Raw genomic sequence first — 26,566 nt, 5'->3', positions numbered from 1 at the left:
AAGAATTTTGTGAAGCATACACAAGTATCAATAGCTGAACTGATCAAGCAGAAGAAAGAATATCAATGATTGAAGATCAACTCAATGAAATAAAGCAAAGAAGACAAGATTAGAGAAAAAAAAGTGAAAAGGAATAAACAAAGCCTCCAGGAAATATGGAACTATGTGAAAAGACCAAACCTATGTTTGATTGGTGTACCTGAAAGTGGTGGGGAGAATGGAAACGAGTTGGAAAACACTCTTCAGGATGTTATCCAGGAGCCTTCCTCAACAGGCCAACATTCATATTCAGGAAATACAGAGAACATCATAAAGATACTCCTTGAGAAGAGCAGCCCCAAGACACATAATCATCAGATTTACCAAGGCTAAAATGAAGGAAAAAATATTAAGGGCAGCCAGAGAGAAAGGTCAGGTTACCCACAAAGGGAAGCCCATCAGACTAACAGCTGATTTCTCTGCAGAAACTTTACGAGCTAGAAGAGAGTGGTTGCCAATATTCAACATTCTTAAAGAAAAAAAATTTCAACCCAGAATTTCATATTCAGCCACACTAAACTTCATAAATGAAGGAGAAATATAATCCTTTACAGACAGGCAAATGCTGAGAGATTTTTGTCACCACCAGGCCGGCCTTAAGAGAGTTCCTGAAAAAAACACTAAACATGGAAAGGAACAACCAGTCACAGCCACTGAAAAAACATGCCAAATTGTAAAGACCATCGACGCCATGAAAAACGGCATCAACTAATGGGCAAAATAACCAGCTCGCATCATAGTGACAAAATCCAATTTACACATAACAATATTAACCTTAAATGTAAATGGGCTAAATGTCTCAATTAAAAGACACAGCCTGGCAAATTGAATAAAGAGTCAAGACCCTTCAATGTGCTATATTCAGGAGACCCAGCTCACATGCAAAGACACACATAGGCTCAAAATAAAGGAATGGAGGAATATTTACCAAGAATGGAAAGCCAAAAAAAGCAGGGGTTGCAATACTAGTCTCTGATAAAACAGACTTTAAACCAACAAAGATCAAAAAAAAAAAAACAAAAACAAAAAAAAAACAAAGAAGGGCATTACATAATGGTAAAGGGATCAATGCAACAAGAAGAGCTAACTATCCTAAATATATATGCACCCAATACAGGAGCACCCAGATTCATCAAGCAAGTTCTTAGAGACCTACAAAGAGACTTAGACTCTCACACAATAATAGTGGGAGACTTTAACACCCCACTGTCAATATTAGACAGATCAATGAGACAGAAAATTAACAAGGATATTCAGGACTTGACCTCAGCTCTGGACTAAGTGGACCTAATAAACAACTACAGAATTCTCCACCCCAAATCAACAGAGTATACATTCTTCTCAGCACCACGTTGCACTTATTCTAAAATTGACCACATAACTGGAAGTAAAACACTCCTCAGCAAATGCAAAAGAATGGAAATCTTTTTTCAGACCACAGTGCACTCAAATTGGAAATCAAAATTAAGAAATTCACCCAAAACCACACAGCTACATGGAAACTAAACAACCTGCTCCTGAACAACTCCTGGTTAAATAATGAAATTAGGGCAGAAATAAAAAAGTTCTTTGAAACCAATAAGAACAAAGACACAATGTACCATCTCTGGGACACAGCTGGAGCAGTGTTTAGAGAGTAATTTATAACACTAAATGTCCACAAGAGAAAGCAGAAAATATCTAAAATCAACATCCTAACATCACAATTAAAAGAACTAGAGAAGCAAGAGCAAACAAATTCAAAAGCTAGCAGAAGACAAGAAATAACTAAGATCAGAGCTGAACTGAAGGAGATAGAGACACAAAAAACCCTTCCAAAACATCAATGAATCCAGGAGCTGGTTTTTTGAAAATATCAACAAAATACATAGACTACTAGCCAGAATAATAAAGAAGAAAAGAGAGAAGAATCAAATAGACACATGAAAAATGATAAAGGGGATATCACCACTGATCCCACAGATATCCAAACTATCATCAGAGAATACTATAAACATCTCTGTGCAAATAAACTAGAATATCTAGAAGAAATGGATAAATTCCTGGACACATACACCCTCCAAAGTCTAAACCAGGAAGAAGTCAAATCCCTGAATAGACCAATAAAAAGTTCTGAAATTGAGGCAGTTATTAATAGCCTACCAACCAAAAACAGCCCAGGACCAGGTGGATTCACAGCCAAATTCTACCAGAGGTACAAAGAGGAGCTGTTACCATTCCTTCTGAAACTATTCCAAACAAGAGAAAAAGAGGGAATCCTCTCTAACTCCATTTTATGAGGCCAGCATCATCCTGATACCAAAACCTGGCAGAGACACAACAAAAAAGGAAAATCAGGCCAATATCCCTGATAAACATCAATGCGAAAATCCTCAATAAAATACTGGCAAACAGAATACAGGAGTACATCAAAAAGCTTGTCCCCAGTGATCAAGTAGGCTTCATCCCTAGGAATACAAGGCTGGTTCAACATCTGCAAATCAGTAAACATAATCCATCACATAAACAGAACCAATAACAAAAACTACCTGATTATCTCAATAGACGCAGAAAAGGCCTTCGATAAAATTCAACACCCCTTCATGCTAGAAACTCTCAATAAACTAGGTATTGATGGAATGTATCTTAAAATAATAAGAGCTATTTATGACAAACGCACACCCAATATCACACTGAATAGGCAAATATTGGAAGCATTCCCTTTGAAAACTGGCACAAGAAAAGGATGCCCTCTCTTACCACTCCTATTCAACGTAGTATTGGAAGTTCTGGCCAGGGCAATCAGGCAAAAGAAAGAAATAAAGCGTATTCAAATAGGAAGAGAGGAAGTCAAATTGTCTCTGTTTGCCGATGACATGGATGTATATTTAGAAAACCCATTGTCTCAGCCCCAAATCTCCTTAAGCTGATAAGCAACTTCGGCAAAGTCTCAGGATACAAAATCAATGTGCAAAGATCACAAGCTATACACCAATAATAGACAGCCAGCCAAATTATGAGTGAACTCCCATTCACAATTGCTACACAGAGAATAAAATACCTAGGAATACAACTTATAAGGGATGTGAAGGACCTCTTCAAGGAGAACTACAAAACATTGCTCAAGGAAATAAGAGAGGACACAACAAATGGAAAAACATTCCATGCTCACAGATAGGAAGAATCAATATCATGAAAATGGCCATACTACCTAAAGCAATTTACAGATTCAATGTTATCCCCATCAAGCTACCATTGACCTTCTTCACAGAACTGAAAATAACTACTTTAATTTTTATATGGAACCAAAAAGGAGCTCGCAAAGCCAAGACAATCCTAAGCAAAAAAGACAAAGCTGGAAGCATCAGGCTACCTGACTTCAAACTATACTACAAGGCTACAGTAACCAAAACATCATGGTACTGGTATCAAAACAGATATATAGACCAATAGAACAGAACAGAAGCTTCGGAAATAACACCACACATCTACAACCAGCTGATCTTTGACAAATCTGACAAAAAACAAACAATTGGGAAAGGATTCCCTATTTAATAAATGGTGTCAGGAAAACTGGCTAGCCATCTGCTGAAAACTGAAACTGGATCCCTTCCTTATACCTTATATAAAAATTAACTCAAGATGGATTAAAGACTTAAATGTAAGACCTAAAACCATTAAAACCCTGGAAGAAAACCTAGGCAATACTATTGAGGACATAGGCACAGGCAAAGACTTCATGACTAAAACACCAAAAGCAATGGTAACAAAAGCCAAAATTGAGAAATGGGATCTAATTAAACTAAAGAGCTTCTGCACAGCAAAAGAAACTATCATTAGAGTGAACAGGCAACCCACAGAATGGGGGAAAATTTTTGCAATCTATCTATCTGACAAAGGGCTAATATCCAGAAGCTACAAAGACCTTAAATTTACAAGAGAAAAAAACAAACAACCCCATCAAAAAGTGGCAAAGGATATGAACAGACACTTCTCAAAAGAAGACATTTATGCAGCCAACAAACATATGAACAAAAGCTCATCCTCACTGGTCATTAGAGAAATGCAAATCAAAACCACAATGAGATACTATCTCAATGCCAGTTAAATGGCAATCATTTGAAAAGTCAGGAGACAACAGACGCCGGAGAGAACATGGAGAAATAGGAACATTTTTACACTGTTGGTGGGACTTTAAATTAGTTCAACCATTGTGGAAGACAGTGTGATGATTTCTCAAGGATCTAGAACCAGAAATACCATTTGACCCAGCAATCCCATTACTGGGTATATACTCAAAGGATTATAAATCATTCTACTATAAAGACACATGCACATATATGTTTATTGTGGCACTGTTCACAATAGCAAAGACTTACAATCAACCCAATGCTCACCAATGATAGACTGGATAAAGAAAATGTGGCACACATATGCCATGGAATACTATGCAGCCATAAAAATGAATTAACTCATGTCCTTTGCAGGGACATGGATGAAGCTGGAAACCATCATTCTCAGCAAACTAAAGAAAAACAGAAACCCCAACACTGAATGTTTTCACTCATAAGTGGGAGTTTAACAATGAAAACACATGGACACAGGGAGGGGCACATCACACACTGGGGCCTGTTGGGGGGTAAGGGGCTAGGGGTGGGATTGCATTAGGAGAAATACCTAATATAGATGACAGGTTGACGGGTGCAGCAAACCACCATGGCACATATATACCTATGAAACAAACCTGCACATATACCCCAAAACATAAAGTATAATAGTAAATAAAAAGAGCAAAAAAAAAGCATAAATTCTGCAGACAAAAATTCAATTGGCACACTGAAAAATGCATTAGAGTCTTTCAATAGCAGGAATGATCAAAGAAAAGAAAGGATTAATGAGGTTGAAGACAGGCTATTTGAAAATACACAGAGGAGATAAAAGAAAGATTAAAAAAAACAATGAATCATGCCTACAGGATCTAGAAAATAGCATCAAAAAGGTAAATCTAAAACTTATTGGCCTTAAAGAGGATGTAGAGAAAAAGATAGGGATGTAATATTTTCTCAAAGGAATTATAACAGATAACTTTCCAAACCTAAAGGAAGACATCAACATCCAAGTACAAGAAGGTTACAGAACACCAGGCAGATTTAATCCAAAGAAGACAATCTCAAGGCATTTAATAATCAAACTCCTAAAGATGAAGGATATAGAAAAGATCCTAAGGGCAGCAAGAAAAAAGAAACAGTGACACCCAATGAACTCCAATATTTCCAGCAGCAGACTTTTCAGTGGAAACCTTACGGGCCAGGACAGAGTGGCATGACATATTTAAAGTGATAAAGGCAAAAAACTTTTACCCTAGAATTGTATATTTGGTCAAAAAAATAATATATATATATATATATAATATTTTTATATCCTTAAAACACAAAAGAGAAATAAAGACTTCCTAACAAACAAAAGCTAAGGAATTTCATCAACAACAGACCTGTCCTACAAGAAATGCTAAAGGGAGTACTTCAATCATAAAGAAAAGGACATTAATGAACAGTAAGTAATTACCTGAAGGTTCAAAACCCACTGGTAATAGCAAGTACACAGAAAATCACAGAACATTATAACACTAGCTGTGGTGTGCAAGCTACTCTTATGCTAAGTAGAGAGACTAAATGATGAACCAATCAAAAATTACTACACCAGCTTTTCAAGACAGAGACAGTACAATAAGGTATAAATAGAAACAACAAAAAGTTAAAAGTGAGGGAACAAAGTTAAAGTACAGAGTTTTTTTTTCTTTTTCTTTCTTTTTTCTTTTTCTTTATTTTTTTTCTTTTTGCTTATTTGTTTATACAAACAATGTTAACTTGTTATCAGATTAGAATAACGAGTTATAAGATAGCATTTGCAAGCCTTATGGTAACCTCAAACCAAAAAACATTTAACAGATACACAAAAAATAAAAAGCAAGAAACTAAACCATATCACCAGAGAAGATAACCTTCACTAAAAGAAGAAGAAAGACAATCACAAAACCATCAGAAAACAAACAAAATGGCAGAACTGTGTCCTTATTTATCAATAACATTGAATGAAAAGGATTACATTCTCCAATCAAAAGACAGAGGGGCTGAATTGATTTAAAAAAACAAGACCCATTTATCTGTTGCCCACAGGAAACTCATTTCACCTATAAAGACAGATATCGACTGAAAATAAAAGGATGGAAAAAGATATTCCAAGCCAATGGAAACCAAGAAAAAACAGGAGTATCTATACTTATATCAGACAAAATAGATTTCAAGACAAAAACTATAAAAGACAGAAAATGTCACTAATGATAAAGGGGTAAATTTATCAAGACAATTTAACAATTTTAAATGTATATGCATTCAACACTGGGGCACCCAAATAGATAAAGCAAATATTATTAGAGCTAAAGAGAGAGAGACTCTAATACAGCTATAACTAGAGACTTCCATATACCACTTTGAGTATTGGATAGATCTTCCAGACAGAAAATCAACAAAGAAATATTTAATTTTAATCTGCACTACAGATTAAATGAATCGAATAGATACCTACAGAAAATTACATCCAATGGCTGCAGAATACATATTCTTTTCCTCAGCACATGGATCAATCTCAAAGATAAATCATACATTAGATCAGAAAATAAGTCTTAAAACATTCCAAAAAAGTTGAAATAATGTCAAGTATCTACTCTGACCACAGTGGAGTAAAACTAGAAATCAATAACAAGAGAAATTTTGGAAACTATATGAATACATTGAAATTAAACAATATGCTCTGGAATGACCAGCGGGTCAATAAAGAAATTAAGAAGGAAACTGAAAAACTTATTAAAATAAATGATAATGAAAACACAACAAAGCAAAACCTATGAGATACACTAAAAGCAGTACTGAGGAAAGTTTATAAGTGCCTATATCAAAAAAGGAGAAGAACTTTAAATAAGCTAACAAGGCTTCTTAAAGAACTAGAAAAGCATCATGCAGGCTGTGATGCTTTATAAGAAATAAAGTCTCCTCTCCTTTTAAAATTAAAAAAATAATTAGAAAAGCAAGAGCAAACCAAACTGAAAATAAATAGAATAAAAATTAGAGAAGAAATAAACGAAATTGAAATGAAGAAATACAAAAGATCAATGACACAAAAAGTTGGTTTCTTGAAAAACTATATAACATTGACAAACTTTTAGCCAGACCAAGAAAAAAAGAGAGACGATCCAAATAAATAAAATCAGAGATGAAAAACAAGATATTACAACTGATACTGCAGAAATTCAAGGATCATTAGTGGCCACTATGAACAATAAATTGGAACAACAAATTTATTGGCTAATTTGCCAATAAGTTGGAAAATTCAGGAGAAATGGACAAATTTCTAGACATATACAACCTGCCAAGACTGAACCAGGAAGAAATCCAAAACCTGAAAAGACCAATAACAAGTAATGAGATTGAAACTGTAATAAAGTCTCGCAGTAAAGAAAAGCCCAGGACCTGATGGCTTCATTGCTGAATCCCACCAATCATTTAAAGAACTAACACCAGTCTTACTCAAACTATTCCAAAAAATGGAGGGGAAAGGAATACTTCCAAACACGTTCAATGAGGACAGTGTTACCCTGATAGCAAAATCAGACACATTAAAAAAAAAAAAATCCTGCAAGCCAGTATCTCTTATAATATTGATGCAAAAATCCTCAACAAAATACTAGCAGATTGAATTTAACAATACTTAAAAAGATTATTCATCACGATCAAGTGGGATTTATCCCTGGGATGCAAGGATAGTCCAACATATGCAAATCAATCAATGCAGTACATCATATGAACAGAATGAAGACAAAAACCATATGATCATTTTAATTGATGCTGGAAAAGCATTTGATAACATTTGATGTCCCTTCATGATAAAAAACAAAAAGGCCCTGAAAAACTTGTGTATAGAAAGAACATGCCTCAACATATTTATATAAGCCATATAAAACAGACCTACAGACACTATCATAGTGAATGAGGAAAACCTGAAAGTCTTTCCTCTATGATTTGAAATATGACAAGGATGCCCACTTTCACTACTGTTATTCAACATAATACTCTAAGTCCTAGATAGAGCAATCAGACAAAAGAAATTAATAAAGGACATGGAACTGGAAAGGAAGAAGTCAAATTATCCTTGTTTGCAGATGATATGGCCTTCTAGTCACAAAAATCTAAAGACTCAATTTAAAAAACCTATTGAGAACACATGGACACAGAAAGGGGAGTATTAAACACAGGGGTCTATTGGGGGGAAAAGGAGAGGGCCAGTGGGAGGGGGAGGTGGAGAGGGATAGCCTGGGGAGAAATGCCAAATGTGGGTGAAGGGGAGAAGAAAAGCAAAGCACACTGCCATGTGTGTATCTACGCAACTGTCTTGCATGCTCTGCTCATGTACCCCAAAACCTAAAATCCAATAAAAAATTTAAAAAAAAACCTATTAGAACTGATACATTCAGTAAAGTTGCAGGATAAAAAATCAACATACAAAAATCATTAGCATTTCTGTAGGCCACCAGTGAACAATCTGGAAATCAAAAAATGTAGTCCAATTTACAATAGCCACAAATAAAAAGAAATATTAGGAATCAACAAAAGAAGTAAAAGATCTTTGTAATGAAAGCTATGAAACACTGATGAAAGAAATAAAGAGAACATCAAAAAGTGGAAAGATATTCCATGGTCTTGGATTAGAGGAATCAATATTGTTTAAATGTTCATACTACCCAAAGCAATCTACAGATTCGATGCAACTCCTATCAAAATAACAATGACATTCTTCACAGAAATAGAATTTTAAAAGTCTCAACATTTATATAGAGCCACAAAAGACCCAGAATGGCCAAATCTACCCTAAGCAAAAACAAAAAACAAAACTGAAGGAATCACACTTCCAATTATACTACAGACCTATAGTCACCAAAACAGCATGGTTCTGGCATAAAATCAGACACATAGATCAATTGAGCACAATAGAAAACCCAGAAACAAAACCATACACCTAGAGTGAACTCATTTTTCACAAATGTAACAATAACTACACTGTGGAAAAGATAGTCTTTTCAATAAATGGTGCTAGAAAAACTGGATCACTGAATAACTACATGCAGAAGCATGAAACTAGACCTCTATCTCTAGCCACATACAAAACTCAAATCAAAATCGATTAAAGACTTTCACTGATCATCAGGGAAATGCAAATGAAAATTATAATGAGATATCATTTCACCCAAAGACAGGCAATAACAATGATATTTATCCCAAAGACAGGCAATTACAAATGCTGACAAGGATGTGGAGGAAAGGGAATTCTTGTACACTTTTGGTGGGAATGTAAATTAATATAACCACCATGGATATACCTTAAAGAAATAAAAGTTGAGATTCCTCAAAGAGCTAAAAGTTGATCCAGCAATCACTGCTGAGTATATATACAAAAGAAAGGAAATGAGTATATTGAAGAGATATTCTGCACTCCCATGTTTATTGCAGTACTGTTCACACTAGCCAAGATTTGGAAGCAACCTAAGCATCCATGATGAATGGATAGAGAAAATGTGGTACTTATGCCCACAGAAATACAAACTATAGTCAGAAATTACTACAAACAGCTCTATGCACATAAATCAGTAAACCAGGAAGAAATAAATAAATTCCTGGACACTTGTACCCTACCAAGACTAAACAAGGAGGAAGTTGAAACCCTGAATAGACCAAAAATAAGGGCTGAAGTAAAGGCAGCAATCAACAGCCTGCCAACCAAAAAAAGTCCAGGTCCAGACGGATTCACAGCCAAATTCTACCAGACGCACAAAGAGGAGCTGGTTCCATTCCTTCTAAAACTGTATCAAACAATACAAAAGGAGCAAATTCTCCCTAACTCATTTTATGAGACCAACATCATCCTGATACCAAAACCAGGCAGAGACTCAACTAAAAAAGAACACTTCAGGACTATATCCATGATGAACATTGACACAAAAAAATTCAATAAAATACAGGCAAACTGATTGCAACAGCAGGTCAAAAAGCTTATCCATCACAATCAAGAAGACTTCATACCAGGGAAGCAAGGCTGGCTCAACATACACAACTTCATAAACGTAATCCACCACATAAACGGAACCAAAGATCAAAACCACATTATTATCTCAATAGATGCAGAGAAGACCTTTAACAAATTTCAACAGCCCTTCAGGCTAAAAACTCTCAATAAACGAGATATCGACAAAATGTATCATAAAATAATAAAAGCCATTTATGACAAACCTAGAGCCAACATCATACTGAATGGGCAAAAGCTGGAAGCATTCCCTTTGAAATCAGGCACTAGATAAGGATGCCCCCTATCACCACTCCTATCCAATATAGTATTGGAAATTATAGACAGAGGAATCAGGCATGAAAAAGAAATAAAGGGTATTCAAATAGGAAAGGAGGAAGTCAAACTATCTCTATTTGCAGATGACATGATTGTATATCTAAAAGACCCCATCATCTCAGTTCAAAATCTTCTCAAACTGATAAGCAACTTCAGCAAAGTCTCAGGATACAAAATCAATGAGCAGAAATCACAAGCATTCCCGTATACAAATAACAGACAAACAGAGAGCCAAACCAAGAGTGAGCTCCCATTCACAATTGCTACAAAGAGAATAAAATACCTAGGAATACAACTAACAAAGGAGGTAAAAGACCTCTTCAAGGAGAACTCCAAAGCACTGCTCAACAAAATAAGAGAGGACACAAACAGATGGAAACACATTCCATGCTCATGGTTAGGAAGAATTAATATCATGAAAATGGCAATACTGCCTAAAGTAATCTATAGATTCAATGCTATCCCTATCAAGCCACCAATGACCTTCTTCACAGAACTGGAAAAAACCACTTTAAACTTCATATGGAATCACAAGAGAGCCTGCATAGCCAAGATGATCCTAAGCAAAAAGAACAAAGCAGGAGAAATCACACTGCCAGACTTCAAACTATACTATAAGCCTACAATAATCAAAACAGCATGGTACTGGTATCAAAACAGAGACATAGACCAATGGAACAGAACAGAGGCCCCAGAAGCAACACCACGCATCTACAACCATCTGATCTTTGACAAACCTGACAAAAACAAGCAATGGGGAAAGGATTCCCTGTTTAATAAATGGTGTTGGGAAAACTGGCTAGCAGTGTGCAGAAAGCAGAAACTGGACCCCTTCCTGACACCTTACACTAAAATTAACTCCAGATGGATTAAAAATTTAAACATAAAACCTAACACCATAAAAACCCTAAAAGTAAACCTAGGCAAACCATCCAGGACAGGCATAGGCAAGGACTTCATGACTAAAACACCAAAAGCAATAGCAACAAAAGCTAAGATGGACAAATGGGATCTAATTAAAATTCAGAGCTTCTATATAGAAAAGAAACCATCATTAGAGTGAACCAGCAGCCAAGAGAATGGGAAAAAACTTTTGCAATCTACCCATCTGACAAAGGGCTAATATCCAGAATCTACAAAGAACTAAAACAGATTGACAAGAAAAAAACAACCCCATTCAAAAGTGGGCGAAGGATATGAAAAGACACTTTTCAAAAGGAGACATATATGAGGCCAAGAAACATATGAAAAAATGCTCATCATCACTGGTCATTAGAGAAATGCAAATCAAAACCACATTGAGATACCATCTCATGCCAGTTAGAATGGCGATCATTAAAAAATCTGGAGACAACAGTTGCTGGAGAGGATGTGGAGAAATAGGAACACTCCTCCACAGTTGGTGGGAGTGTAAATTAGTTCAACCATTGTGGAAGACAGTGTGGAAATTTCTCAATGATCTAGAAATAGAAATTCCATTTGACCCAGCATTCCTATTACTGGGTATATATCCAAAGAACTATAAATCGTTCTACTATAAAGACGCATGAACACGTATGTTCATTGTAGCTCTGTGTACAATAGCAAAGACCTGGAACCAACCCAAATGCCCATCAATGATAGACGGGACAAAAAAAATGTGGTACATATACACCATAGAATACTATGCAGCCATAAAAAATGATGAGTTCGTGTCCTTTGTAGGGATTTGGATGAATCTGGAAGCCATCATTCTCAGCAAACTGACACAAGAACAGAAAACCTAACACTGCATGTGCTCACTCATAGGTGGGTGCTGAACGATGAGAACAAGTGGACTCAGGGAGAGGAGCATCACACACTGGGGGCAGTTGTAGGGGGTAGGGGAGGGACAGTGAGGGGTGGGGAGGGTGAGGAGGGATAACATGGGGAGAAATGCTGGATATAGTATACACCTAAAGTAAAATTAAAAAAATAAAAATAAAAGCTTTTTAAAAAATGTGGTATGCACAGTGGAGTACTATTGGGCCATAAAAAAGAATGAGAACCAGTCATTTGCAACAACATGGATGGAAATGAGGACATTTTAAGTAAAACAGGTCAGGCACAGAAAGACAAATATCACATGTTCTCATTTATTTGTGGGATTTAAAAATCAAATCAATTGAACTCATGGGCTTAGAGAGGAAGGTTGCCAGAGGATGGGAGGGGTAGTCGTGGGTGGGGGTTGAGGGGGGAGGTGAGAGTGGTAAACGGGCACAAAAAAAAAGTCAGAATAAGACCTGCTTTTGATAACACAACAAGGTGACTATAGTCAATAATAACTTGAATGCACATTTAAAAATAAGTATAAAATAATGTCATTGGACTATCTGTAACACACAAATGCTTGAGGGAATCACCCCATTCTCCATGATGTGATCATTACATATTGCATGCCTGTATCAAAACATGTAATATATCACATAAATATATATACCTACTAGAAGTGGGGAAGATGGCTGAAAGGGAGCTACTCCAGAGTGCAGCTACCACTGAGACAGAACCAGAGTGATATCTGCATCTCCGAGCAAGTTATCAGTTTTGTTTTAAAGGGACTGGTTGAACAGTGGGATTAACCCCCCCAAAAGGCAGCAAAAGCAGCCCAAAGGCATCCAGCCAAGGCAGGGAAGGGCACTGCCCCACCTGGAAAGTATCAGGCACGGAGGATCGGGGGTGGAGGCATCACCTCCTTGGTTCTCTGAATCAGATACAACTCACTCCAAGACTTCAGCAGCACACAGACCAGGAAAATGCCACCTTGCTGAGAATCACCTGGAGTCACAGACCCATGCGACAGCCCAGGCTGGCAGCCCCGGCCAAACTGGTGCCTTGTTAGTGCAGACCAGGGTGGATATTTGGACTAATACAGAGAAACCTTGCAAAAAGGAGCTGCCAATTCCACAGAAGGGAAAGTAGAAAGCAGGGAGGGGGATACAACCAGACAGGCCCCTCCCCCACAAGATCCAGCAACCAGAGTCCCTCTCCCAGGAGTTTCACAGTTAACACATCCTCCGCCCAGGAACAGAGGGCTTGTCAGAGGGAAAGAGCCCACCTTTGGGAAGGTGGGGCTAACCCCACCAGTACGGAAACCAGACGAAGAATAAACAACAGTCTGGCTGAGACCTAGGCAGCCCAGCAATGCCTCCACAGGCAACAATGAACAGACTGTCTCAAGTGGCACACTGATATCTGCATTAAAAAAAAAACAAAAAAAGCAGCCTCATACAGGAGAAATAACCCCAACTTTAACAGAGGATGTCCACTCAGAGAAGATGGGAAGAAACCAGAAGAAACAGAAAGGACAAAAACATCCAAGTCCAGAATGCCTCTCCTTTCCAGAGAGATCACAATGACTCACCAGCATGGCAACAAAACAGGTCAGAAAATGATTTTGATGAGCTGACAGAAGGAGGCTTCAGAAGATGGGTAATAACAAACTTCTCTGAGCTAAAAGAACATGCTTTAACCCAATGCAAAGAAACTAAGAGCCTTGAAAAAAGATTAGATGAAATGCTAACTAGAATAACCAGCCTAGAGAAGAACATAAATGACTCCAGAGAGGTGAAAAACACAGCATGAGAACTTCGTGGATCATACACAAATTTCAATAGCCTAATCAATCAAGCAGAAGAAAGGATATCAGAGATCGAAGATCAACTCAATGAAATAAAAAGAGAAGGCAAGAAAAGAGAAAAAAAGAGTGAAAAGAAATGAACAAAGCCTCCAAGAAATATGTGATTATGTGAAAAGACCTAATCTACACTTGATTTGTGTACCTGAAGAGGATAGGGAAAATGAATCCAAGATGGAAAACACTCTTCAAAATATTATCCAGGAAAACTTCTCCAACCTAGCAAAGCAGGCCAACATTCAAATACAGGAAATACAGAGAATACCACAGAGATACTCCTCAAGAAGAGCAACCCCAAGGCACTAATCATCAGATTCACCAGGGTTGAAATGAAGGAAAAAATGCTAAGGGCAGCCAGAGAGAAAGTTTGGGTCCCCCACAAAGGAAAGCCCATCAGACTCACAGCAGATCTCTTGGCAGAAACCCTACAAGCCAGAAGAGAGTGGGGACCAATATTCAAGATCCTTAAAGAAAAGAACTTTCAACCCACAATCTCTTATGCAGCCAAACAAAGCTTCATAAGTGAAGAAGAAAATACTTACGGACAAGCAATTACTGAGAGATTTTGTTGCCACCAGACCTGCCCTACAAGAGCTCCTGAAGGAAGCACTAAACACAGAAAAAAACACCCAGTACCAGCCACTGCAAAAACAAACCAAATGGTAAAGACCAACAACACAATGAGGAAAGTGCATCAACCAATGGGCAAAACAACCAGTAACAAATTGGCAGGATCAAATGAACACATAACAGTATTAACATTAAATATAAATGGCCTAAATGCCCCAATCAAAAGACCGCTGACAAACAGGGTAAAAAGTCAAAACCCACTGGTGTGCTGTATTCAGGAAACCCATCTCACACACAAAGATACACACAGACTCAAAATAAAGGGATGGAAGAAGATCTACCAAGCAATTAGAGAGCAAAAAAAAAAGAAGCAGGGTTTGCAATTTTAGTCTCTGATAAAATCAACTTTAAACGAACAAAGATCAGAAGAGACAAAGGACACTACATAATGGTGAATGGATCAATAAAACAAGAAGAGTTAACTATCCTAAGTATATATGCACCCAGTACAGGCGCACCCAAATACTTAAAGCAAGTTCTTAATGACCTACAAAAAGACTTGGACTCCTGCACAATAATAGTGGGAGACTTTAACACTCCACTGTCAACATTAGACAGATCAATGAGACAGAAAATCAAGAAGGATATACAGGACTTGAACGCAGAACTGGAACAAGTGGACCTAGTAGACAACTACAGAAATCTCCACCTCAAATCCACAGAATATACATTCTTCTCAGCACCACATCACACTTACTCTAAAATTGACCACATAATTGGAAGTAAATCACTCTTCAGCAAATGCAAAATAACGGAAATCATAACAAACAGTGTCTCAGACCACAGTGCAATCAAATTAGGTCTCAGGATTAAGAAACTAACTCAAAACCACACAGCCTCATGGAAGCTGAACAACTGGCTCCTGAATGTTGACTGGATAAACAATGTAATGAAGGCAGAAATAAAGATGTTTTCTGAAACCAACGAGAATGAGGACACAATGTACCAGAATCTCTGGGACACATTTAAAGCAGTGTCTAGAAGGAAATTTACAGCAATAAATGCCTACATGAGAAACAAGGAAAGATCTAAAATCAACACCCTATTGTCAAAATTGAAAGAGCTAGAAGAGCAAGATCAAAAAAACTCAAAAGCCAGCAGAAGACAAGAAATAACTAACATCAGAGAAGCAATGAAGGAGATAGAGACATAAAAAACCCTTCAAAAAATCAATAAAGCCAGGAGCTGGTTTTTTGAAAAGATAACAAAATAGACCGTTAGCCAGACTACTAAAAGAGAGAAGAATCAAATAGATGCAATAAAAAATGATAAAGGGGATATCACCACCAATCCCACAGAAATACAAACTACCACCAGAGATTACTACAAACAACTCTATATACATAAACCAGCAAACCTGGAAGAAATGGATAAATTCACGAACACTTGCACCCTACCAAAACTAAACCAGGAAGAAGTTGAAACCCTGAATAGACCAATAACAAGGGCTGAAGTTGAGGCAGCAATTAACAGCCTACCAACCAAAAAAAGTCCAGGTCCAGATGGGTTCAGAGCTGAATTCTACCAGACATACAAAGAGGAGCTGCTACCAATCATTCTGAAACTATGAAAAACAATACAAAAAGAGGGAATCCTCCCCAATTCATTTTATGAGACCAACATCATCCTGATACCAAAACCCAGCAGAGACTCAACAAAAAAAGAAAACTTTAGGCCAATCTCCATGATGAACATAGATGCAAAAATCTTCAATAAAATACTGGCAAATTGATTGCACATTAAAAGCTTATCCATCACAATCAAGAAGGTTTCATCCTGGGGATGCAAGGCTGGCTCAACATACACAAATCCATAAATGTAGTCCACCACATAAATAGAACCAAAGACAAAAACCACACGATTATCTCAATAGATGCAGAGAAGGCTTTTGACAAAATTCAACAGCACTTTATGCTAAAAACTCTCAATAAACTAGGTATTGATGGAACCTATCACAAAATAATAAAAGCTATTTATGACAAACCCACTGCCAATATTATACTGAATGGGCAAAAACTGGAAGCATTCCCTTTGAAATCTGGCACTAGACAAGGATGCCCTCTCTCACCATTCTTATTCAATATAATATTGGAATTTTTAGCCAGAGGAATCAGGCAAGAAAAAGAAACAAAGGGTATTCAATTAGGAAAGGAAGAAGTCAAATTGTCTCTATTTGCAGATGACATCATTGTATATCTAGAAGACCCCATCATCTCAGCCCAAAATCTCCTGAAACTGATAAGCAACTTCAGCAAAGTCTCAGGATACAAAATCAATGTGCAGAAATCACAAGCATTCCTATACAGCAATAACAGACAGCCAAATCAAGAGCGAACTCCCATTCACAATTGCTACAAAGGGAATACAATACCTAGGAATACAACTAACAAAGGATGTAAAGGACCTCTTCAAGGAGAACTACAAACCACTGCTCAAGGAAATAAAAGAAGACACAAACAGATGGAAAAACATCCCATGCTCATGGTTAGGAAGAATCAATATTGTGAAAATGGCCATATTTCACAAAGTAATTTATACATTTAATGCTATCTGCATCAAGCTAAATGACATTATTCATAGAACTGGAAAAAACCACTTCAAAATTCATATGGAACCAAAAGAGAGCCCGCATAGCCAAGACGATCCTAAGCAAAATGAACAAAGCTGGCAGCACCATGCTGCCAGACTTCAAGCTATACTACAAGACTACAGTAATCAAAACAGCATGGTACTGGTATCAAAACAGAGACATAGACCAATGGAACAGAACAGAGGCCCCAGAAGCAACACTACACATCTACAACCATCTGATCTTTGACAAACCTGACAAAAACAAGCAATGGGAAAAGGATTCCCTGTTTAATAAATGGTGTTGGGAAAACTGGCTAGCAATGTGCAGAAAGCAGAAACTGGACCCCTTCCTGACACCTGACACTAAATTAACTCCAGACAGATTAAGGACTTAAACATAGGACCTAACACCATAAAAACCCTAAAAGAAAACCTTGGCAAAACCATCCAGGACATAGGCATAGGCAAGGACTTCATGACTAAAACACCAAAAGCAATGGCAACAAAAGCCAAAACAGACACATGGGATCTTATTAAACTCCAGAAATTCTGTACAGCAAAAGAAACAATCATTAGAGTGAATTGGCAACCAACAGAATGGGAAAAAATGTTTGCAATCTACCCATCTGACAAAGGGCTAATATCCAGAACCTAAAAAGAACTGAAACAGATTTACAAGAAAAAAATCCCATTCAAAAGTGGGCAAAGGATATGAACAGAAACGTTTCAAAAGACGATATATATAAGGCCAAGAAACATATGAAAAAATGCTCATCATCACTGGTCATTAGAGAAATGCAAATCAAAACCACATTGAGATACCATCTCACACCAGTTAGAATGGCAATCATTAAAAAATCTGGAGACAACAGATGCTGGAGAGGATGTGGAGAAATAGGATCACTTTTACACCTTTGGTGGGAGTGTAAACTAGTTCAACCATTGTGGAAGACAGTGTGGCAATTCCTTAAAGACCTAGAAATAGAAATTCCATTTGACCCAGCAATCCCATTACTGGGTATATATCCAAAGGACTATGAATCATTCTGTTATAAAGACACATGCACAAACATGTTCATCGAGGCACTGTTTACAATAGCAAAGACCTGGAACCAACCCAGATGCCCATCAATGATACACTGGACGATGAAAATGTAGCACATATACACCATTGAATACTATACAGCCACAAAAAAACAATGAGTTTGTGTCCTCCGTAGGGACATGGACAAACCTGGAAACCATCATTCTCAGCAAACTGACACAAGAACAGAAAATCACACACTGCATGTTCTCACTTATAGGCGGGTGTTTAACAATGGGAACACTTGGACACAAAGAGGGGAGCATCACACATTGGGGTCCATTGGGGGTGGCTATGGGAGGGACAGTGGGAGGGAGGGTGGGGAGGGATAACATGGGGAGAAATGTCAGGTATAGGTGATGGGGAAATGGTGGCAACAAACCACCTTGCCATGAATGTACCTATTTAACAATCTTGCATGATCTGCACATGTACCCCAGAATCTAACGTACAATAAAACAACAACAAAAAAAATATATATATACCTACTATGTACCCACAAAAGTTAGAAATTAAAAAATGTAAATCAGCTGTAAAAATAAAAATAAAATAAGCAAGAATAAGCAGATACAGGGAATGCAGTAAGTAGATACAGAATTAGCCCTAAACCAAGTGAAAGTATATGAACAATAATCTAAAGTATTATAAGATGAATACATTCAAAACGGTTAAAGAGACAAAATAGATATTATAACAAAAGAATAAAAACATGATAAAACAGATGAAGTTGAAAATAAGCATAATTTTTTTAAAAGCCAGTTAAATTAAATATTGAACAAACTGATTAAACAGAAAACAGGCCTTTACTGAAGAGGTAAATCTGAGAGAATGAATCAGAAAGCAAGACAGAGATTCTAACAGAGGGAGCAAACCAGGAAGGTGTGAGATGTGAGAAGCAAAGAAAGTAAGTCACAATCAGGAAGGAAATGAAGGGCCTTTTGAGAATGCGGTAAAAGGAGATCCCAGGAGGGTGACTGTGTATTAAGCTTGGAGGGTGAACAGTCCAGACACTAAGGATGCCACCACCATGTCTTCTGCTGCTGCACCATCTGATGACATGCTCCACCAGAACAAGCAAGCAACACTCAAAATCCAGGAAATAAAGAACCCAGCTCAAGGAATTCCCAGGAGAAGGCTGTGCAGCGGGCCAGAGAAAGGTGTCTGGGGGTGATGCTTCCAAGGAAACCAAAATGCTGCATGTGTATTATTGATGTGATTGAACTTGTAGAAGAAAAATACCAAGAAGCCATTCTAAGTTGTGAAAGAATTAGAAATGGGGACAAAGATAAGTAAACTGAAAGAAAAAAAAAAAGACATCATTAACTTCAAAAAAAAAAGTAAACATACATCTACAGACTATGGTGCTTAGCCTGAGTAATAATATGGGCACAATAATATAAACATAGAATAGTCAATTAAGCAAAGGTTATAATATTCTCTATTGGGATTATGGGAGAGGAGAAGCAGAAGTCGTGGTGAGATGAGACTAAATTCTTAAATATCGTTAAAGAATGTTTACAGAATGGCTAATGTTGTAAATCAAAAGAAAGCATGACACACAAGTAATTTAGAAATATGGAAATGACAGAAATAAAAAGCTAAAATTGTTGGAAGTAATGGCAGAAGACGACTGAGGGTAAGGATGAGGAGAAACTCCTATAATTTGCTCCAAGCCCTTCTTCAGTAACATTTGACTTTTAAACGTATGTGCGTAATTTAAAAAAATTTTTTTGAAAATAAAACAGGCTGGGCGCGGTGGCTCAAGCCTGTAATCCCAGGACTTTGGGAGGCTGAGGCGGGTGGATCACGCGGTCAGGAGATCGAGACCATCCTGGTCAACATGGTGAAACCCCATCTCTACTAAAAATACAAAAAAAAAAAAATTAGCTGGGCATGGTGGCACGTGCCTGTAATCCCAGCTACTCAGGAGGCTGAGGCAGGAGAATTGCCTGAACCCAGGAGGCGGAGGTTGTGGTGAGCGGAGATCGCACCATTGCACCGCAGCCTGGGTAACAAGAGCGAAACTCTGTCTCAAAAAAAAAAAAAGAAAGAAAGAAAGAAAAAGAAAATAAAACAATGCTATGTTGTCTGAAAAAGCAGAGACATAATGCTCCTGTTGCTTTCCTCCTCCTGGTATGATTCAGTGAGGCAAGTTATGTTCTGAGATTCCAGGAACTAATGGAGCAGTGCATATTAAACATAGTCTCTGGCTTGTGCCCTAGCTACAATCTGGTGGTGACCTTACCTCTAAGGATTTTGTCTTGCAATTTGTTAATCCTTTTCTTGTAACATTGCTTTCAAGCTCGACTGAGCACACTTCCTTCTGTAGCTACAGGTAATGCAATTTTTGTGCTGAAAGTATAAAGAGCATTCTTGAATCACATACAGAAAACTTCTGCTTGATTTAATTGTTGTGTTGCTGAAAACAGATTCATAGCAAATTGTTGTATACTAAATATTACAGCACATTTTGACATTATGTTTGGAGGTTGGGGGTGAACTAGCCCAAACTGCAATAATGACTGTTCTGTAAGACTTTCTACCGTTACTTCCAAAGAGCACTTAGAATGGATTGATTTGTAGAGTTTGTTCACACGATTTTCCCACACACCCAACGAAAGACATTAGTCAGAGAGAATGGACAGTTACTGTTGCCTGTGATGTGTCAGGTACTGCGCTAGGGACTTTAATAAATGCATTATGTACTTTAATCCTGGCAACCACCCAGAAAAGTAGATGGTATCATACCCACTTTACAGATAAGGAAACCAGAGCCTAAAGATATTAAGTAATTTTCCCAAAGCCACACAGCTAGTAATTCAAACCAACCATCTAGTCTTTCCACAAAAAAAAGTATGTAATTACAATTCCTAGAGTTAATTTGAGCTTTGTTTTGGGTGTCCTATGATTCCATAGGGCTTAACATTTAGGCAGCCACATATGACTTGGCATTATTTTCAGTGAGAAATTTAGAAGACAATGACCTATAGAATTTTGAAAATACTACTACTTCATTTGATGTAATAGCCTTTATACTAACAAATGTTTATTAATCTGGTGAAGAACTAAAGGCAGCATGAGATTTAAATATCCATATTAGAAGAACACCACATTGGGGCAGCGTAATGCAAACCTAACCAACATATCTCCACCTCTTCTGGTCCTTTAACTGTAAACAAATGGTTTCAATGTTCACAGATAAAACAGTAGGACTGGTAGTTCCTATCTCTCATGGTATCTCTGGCCATTAAAATGGGAAGCCCATCATAATAATTCAAAATTAATATTATAATCAAAGGTGTATTGGTGCAGCTAAAACATCTCCTCTCCTTATGTAAGCACAATTACTCCAAATGTATGAGCCTGAGGCTAGGTGAGAGTGCACAGTAAGAGATTCAGCTGTGGTAGCACTGAGCAAAAATGAGCTCCCAAAACTTTGCCGAGGCTCCCCTGACAGCCTGTGACTTAGGAAAGCAGCCATGTTTTAAGGCTTGCCAACTATGTCCATCTGACATTGGCCTTGATACAGGTTAGGAAACCAAAAGATTCACTTCCTGCATCATGTTACCCTTCCATCAGATACCGGCCTTCTACCTGTGCATGTGACGTAATGTGCTGACACATCGACAGACCACAAGAGAGAAAATAAGACCTGGCAAACGGAGCATAACCAAATCAGTGCTTTGAAAAGGGATATTAACAACAGCAGATAGCAGGTCACCTTCTAAAAGAGCTAGGTTATCCCAGCTCTGACCTGGAACCAGGTGACCAGCTAGAGAACATTGCCTTGAAGGGTAACACATGACTTCTACTCACATCAGTGATTTTCTAACAACTAACAAAGCTGAATTATCTTTGTTTTCTGAGAGAGTCTGGACACGTTGTGAAGCCCTCCAAATCATTCATTGATTCCCTAAGTATAATATTTAAGAAAATCTCCATAGCCATTCTCTGATATTTCATTATTCTGCCCCATCTGTATCCTACCACCCAAACAACTTTATCTCCTTCAAAGGCATTACAATATGATAGATAATGTTCTTCCAATGTGGTAAAAACAAAAACAAAAATGTGTCAGATACTTTGGTCTATGGGCTATGCTCCCATTTCAGAATTAAAGAAAATCAAGCTAGTATTACAGGTAATGCAAGTTGGAATTGTATGTCATTGCCACTTTTATTACATTTCCTTTTACAAGTCAGCAGTGTTCTAATCAACGAAGCATTCATCTGTATGCATTATATGGTAACTCATTCAACAGTACTGAAAACCATTATTGCTGGGTGCCGCGTGGTGCTAAAGATCATTAGTGAGATGTCTTAGCACTGATGGAGAAACACGTGGCACAGTGATTAATTAGGTCCCTGGATTCGGAAGCCAGTCTTTCTGGGGTCAAATACTGGTCCTGAAGCTTCCCAGCTGTGTGATCTTAGGATCGTAAAGTAAGTTCTTGATGTCTCAGTTTCCTCATCTGTTATAATAATAATGTCTGTTTCATAGGGTTTTTAGGAAAATTAAATGAGTTAATATTTACATGTTTTATTATGTTTACAGTTTATCATGGACCTGTACTTGATACATAGGAAGCATCATGTAAATGATCATTAAATGAAACTCACTTCCTAGTGAGGGAGTCTCATAATAAATAGTAAATGAATAAGAATATTATAGTCAATAGGACAAACCAAGAAAACCATTTGCGATATAATTAAAAGACACTCATTTCTGTCAGTGGCTGGCTAGGTTATGTGGATGAATTATCCCGCTGAAAACAATTGGGCACAGGAACAACTCCAGTTTTGACAGTCCCTGGAGCAAAAGGGACCAAGTCAAACCCAAGGTTAACCAAAACTAGATTAATAGGAGATTCTCCCAAATCAGGGTATGGGCAAACCAGAAGTAAACCATACCTATATCCTCCCACAGGACTGCATGGACAGTTAAGTTACTTTGGCACAAAAAAGATCTGGAGGTTGTCGGGGAGGGAAGAATGAATGCACTGATCCCTGGGAGGGTGTGACTATGGGCTAGCAGTGCTCCTATGCATTGGTTGTTTTGTTCAAGAAACCTCAAGCCATGAACTTAGTCTATTCGTGTCTGGTAACTCCCCTGACCTCTTGAAAATCCTTTCTAGACTTAAGCTATACAAACCTAAGTCACCTCTGTCTTAGGCCTTACATTTTCCAAAAATAATTTTTAAAGTAGAATGAGGAACACATAATAGCATCCAGGAATATCAAGAAACAAGACCCTCTGAGTGGAGACCGGCAGAAAAAAAAAAAATCAGACTGAAGAAACACCTTCAGACTTGAGATTTTTGAATTATCAGCCAAAGATTATAAAACAACTATGTTCAGTACATTTAAAGTTTAAAAATACAAGTTTAAAAATATCTTCAAGGGAAAGTATAGTGTCCTAATATATTTGAAATAAAACTAGATAGAACATTTAGAAAAGTTGCAATGTATGAATTAATGAAAGGATTTAACAGATGTTCAGATGTAGCAGAAAAGAGAATTAATGAATTGTCACATAGAACAGAAGGAATTCTCTAGAATGCAACAGAGAAGGCAAAAAATGAAAGAGTAGGTTAAGAAGCAAGGTGGGGTAGACTAAGAAGGTGTAACAAATATCTAATTGGGATTCCAGAAAGAGAAAAGAAAGAGGACCAGGCTGGGTGGCTCACGCCTGTAATCCCAACACACTGGGAGACCAAGGCTAACAGATCACTTGATCCCAGGAGATCAAGACCAGACTGGACAATATGTAAAACCCGGTCTCTACAAAAAGTACAAAAAACTAGCCAGGCACGGTGGCTTGTGCCCGTAGTCCCAGCTACTCATGAGGCTGAGATGGGAAGATCACCTGAGCCCAGGAGGTCGAGGCTGCAGTGAGCCATGATAGCGCCACTACACCCTAGTCTGGATGAAAGAGTGAGACTCTGTCTCAAAAAAAGAATAAGAACAGAATGGGGCAGAGAGTATGTTTGAAGAGATAATAGCTGAGAATTTTCTAAAACTTAAATAAGAAGCATATAATCCACAGCTGTGGGACCATGGCAGCAGCAGAGGAACAGAATCCAGAGGATGGAGAAGAGGAGGGAAGAGAAAGGAAAACAGTCGGTTCTCAAGGAATGGTCAGAAATTACTGATTCAAACTTTCTTTCAAAATGTGAAAATAAATGCAAAATTTTGAGGATTGACATCAAGCAGCCCTTTCTCCAAGTGGACAGATATGTCTTGGCTGGGGAGTAAGAAGACACTCTTGGGACCTGTGTTATATTTGAATAAAATGTTGAACATGTGAATACAGAGGGCAAGATAGAACACTGCTAAAATACAAGTGCCATGCAGGGAAGAAGTCAGCATGGCAAGAACTCTTCTGACAGAAGAGGAGGGAGGAGAGAACAGATGGGGTGGAATGGCTGCAAATCACGGACGAAGATTTCTCCTCTAGACCCGACATAGTTTGTAGCTTTCTATATAAAAATGAAGATGAAGAAATGGTAGCTTCAGCCTCAGATAAACCTTTGGAATTGGAAGAAAGATTCAAATGAAAGACAGTTCAAACCTGAGTTGTGAACAGGAGAAGCCACTGCACGTGGACATAGAGGATTCTGGTCCTCTTCATGACATCCCTTCTGAGACAGAAGGTTCTGTGTTTACAGAAACTCAAGATGCTGCCTTAGAAATCACTCCTAGAGGAGGGCTAGGCATAGTAGCTCATGCCTGTAATCCCAGCACTTTGGGAGGCCAAGGCAGGCAGATCACGGTGTCAAAGGATCAAGACTATCCTGGCCAACATGGTGAAACTCTGTCTCTACTAAAAATACAAAACTTACCTGGGCATGGTGGCATACGCCTGTAGTCCCAGCTACTTGCAGGAGAATTGCTTGAACCCAGGGCTGCAGTGAGCTGAGATCACGCCACTGCATTCCAGCTGTATAGCTTTCAATTGTTCACTATTTTATTGTGGTTAGCTATACAAACATATCCAGTCTCATCACAGCTTGTTAAGAATCACTCAGGACCAGACATGAATTGAATTTTTAAAAATTCATCTTAAATGACTTTAGGGACACTTCTCTGATGAGTCCTTTAAATACAAGGTTTTACTAAGGTAAGGACCTAAGTTTCCTATTGTAGCTGTTACAAATGACCACAAACTTCATGGCTGAAACAACAAAATGTATCATCATAGTTTTGAAGGTTGGAAATCTGACACGGGTCTTACCTGAGCTAAATTCAAGGTGATGACAGGGCTGCCTTCCTTTATGGAGGCTGGGGGCAGGATAGGGAACGTGAATCCATTTCCTTTATGGAGGCTGGGGGCAGGATAGGGAACATAAATCCATTTCCTTTATGGAGGCTGGGGGCAGGATAGGGAACATAAATCCATTTCGTTTATGGAGGCTGGGGGCAGGATAGGGAACATAAATCCATTTCCTTGCTTATTCAGTTGTTGGCAGAATTCAATTATTTGCAGTTGAAGAATCAAAGTCCTGTTTCCTTGCTGTCTGCCAGGTGAGGGCCAATTCTAGCTTCCGGAGGCTGCCCGCATTCCTTGGCTTATGGTCCCCTTCTCTTCAGAGCTAGCAATGGGGGGTCATGTCCCCTTTCCTGTTACTTCCTCATCATACCTCTCTCTGACCTACCCTTTTATCTTCCATTCCACTTTTAAAGGTGCATTTGATTATGATTACACTGAGCTCACTTGGATAATCTATGTTAAGGTTTATAACCTTAATTCCATCTGTAAAGTTTCTTTTGCTGTATAATTTAACATATACAGGCATAAAACTAGGGAGTGGGGCATGGGAATCGTTTGAGAGACCATTTTTTAGTCTACTATGATATGTATTTTATCTAGAAACAGAAAAAGAATTTTGAAGTACTTAAAGATAAAGGTACAATTCCTAATAGTTCAGCTGTCAATTCTCTTTTTCCACTTGAGAAAGATGGCTGGAATTCAACTGTAATCATGATTTCATTAGGGGAAGTAACCTAAATCTGTCATAATTTGTATTTTTAAGTAAATTACTCACAAATATACTTTGTTATAGGTTGAGCTGTATGAAATTGTCAATATTTGTATCTGACTATAAAACAGCAATTTCACCTAGTTTAGCCTTAGTGAAATTAACAGTTAAAACACACCTTACA

The 26,566-nt window shown here is 37.8% G+C and overlaps 1 pseudogene; it reads left to right on the top strand.

Moving 5' to 3' along the window:
* Positions 1-24,459: 24,459 nt before the first annotated feature.
* On the top strand, positions 24,460-25,425 carry LOC103794770 (general transcription factor 3C polypeptide 6 pseudogene; annotated as a pseudogene).
* The last annotated feature ends 1,141 nt before the right edge of the window (positions 25,426-26,566 follow it).

The sequence above is a fragment of the Callithrix jacchus genome, chromosome 11 (genome assembly GCF_049354715.1).
Source record: "Callithrix jacchus isolate 240 chromosome 11, calJac240_pri, whole genome shotgun sequence".
Taxonomy (NCBI): domain Eukaryota; kingdom Metazoa; phylum Chordata; class Mammalia; order Primates; family Cebidae; genus Callithrix; species Callithrix jacchus.
This window is presented reverse-complemented; position numbering and strand designations above follow the sequence as displayed.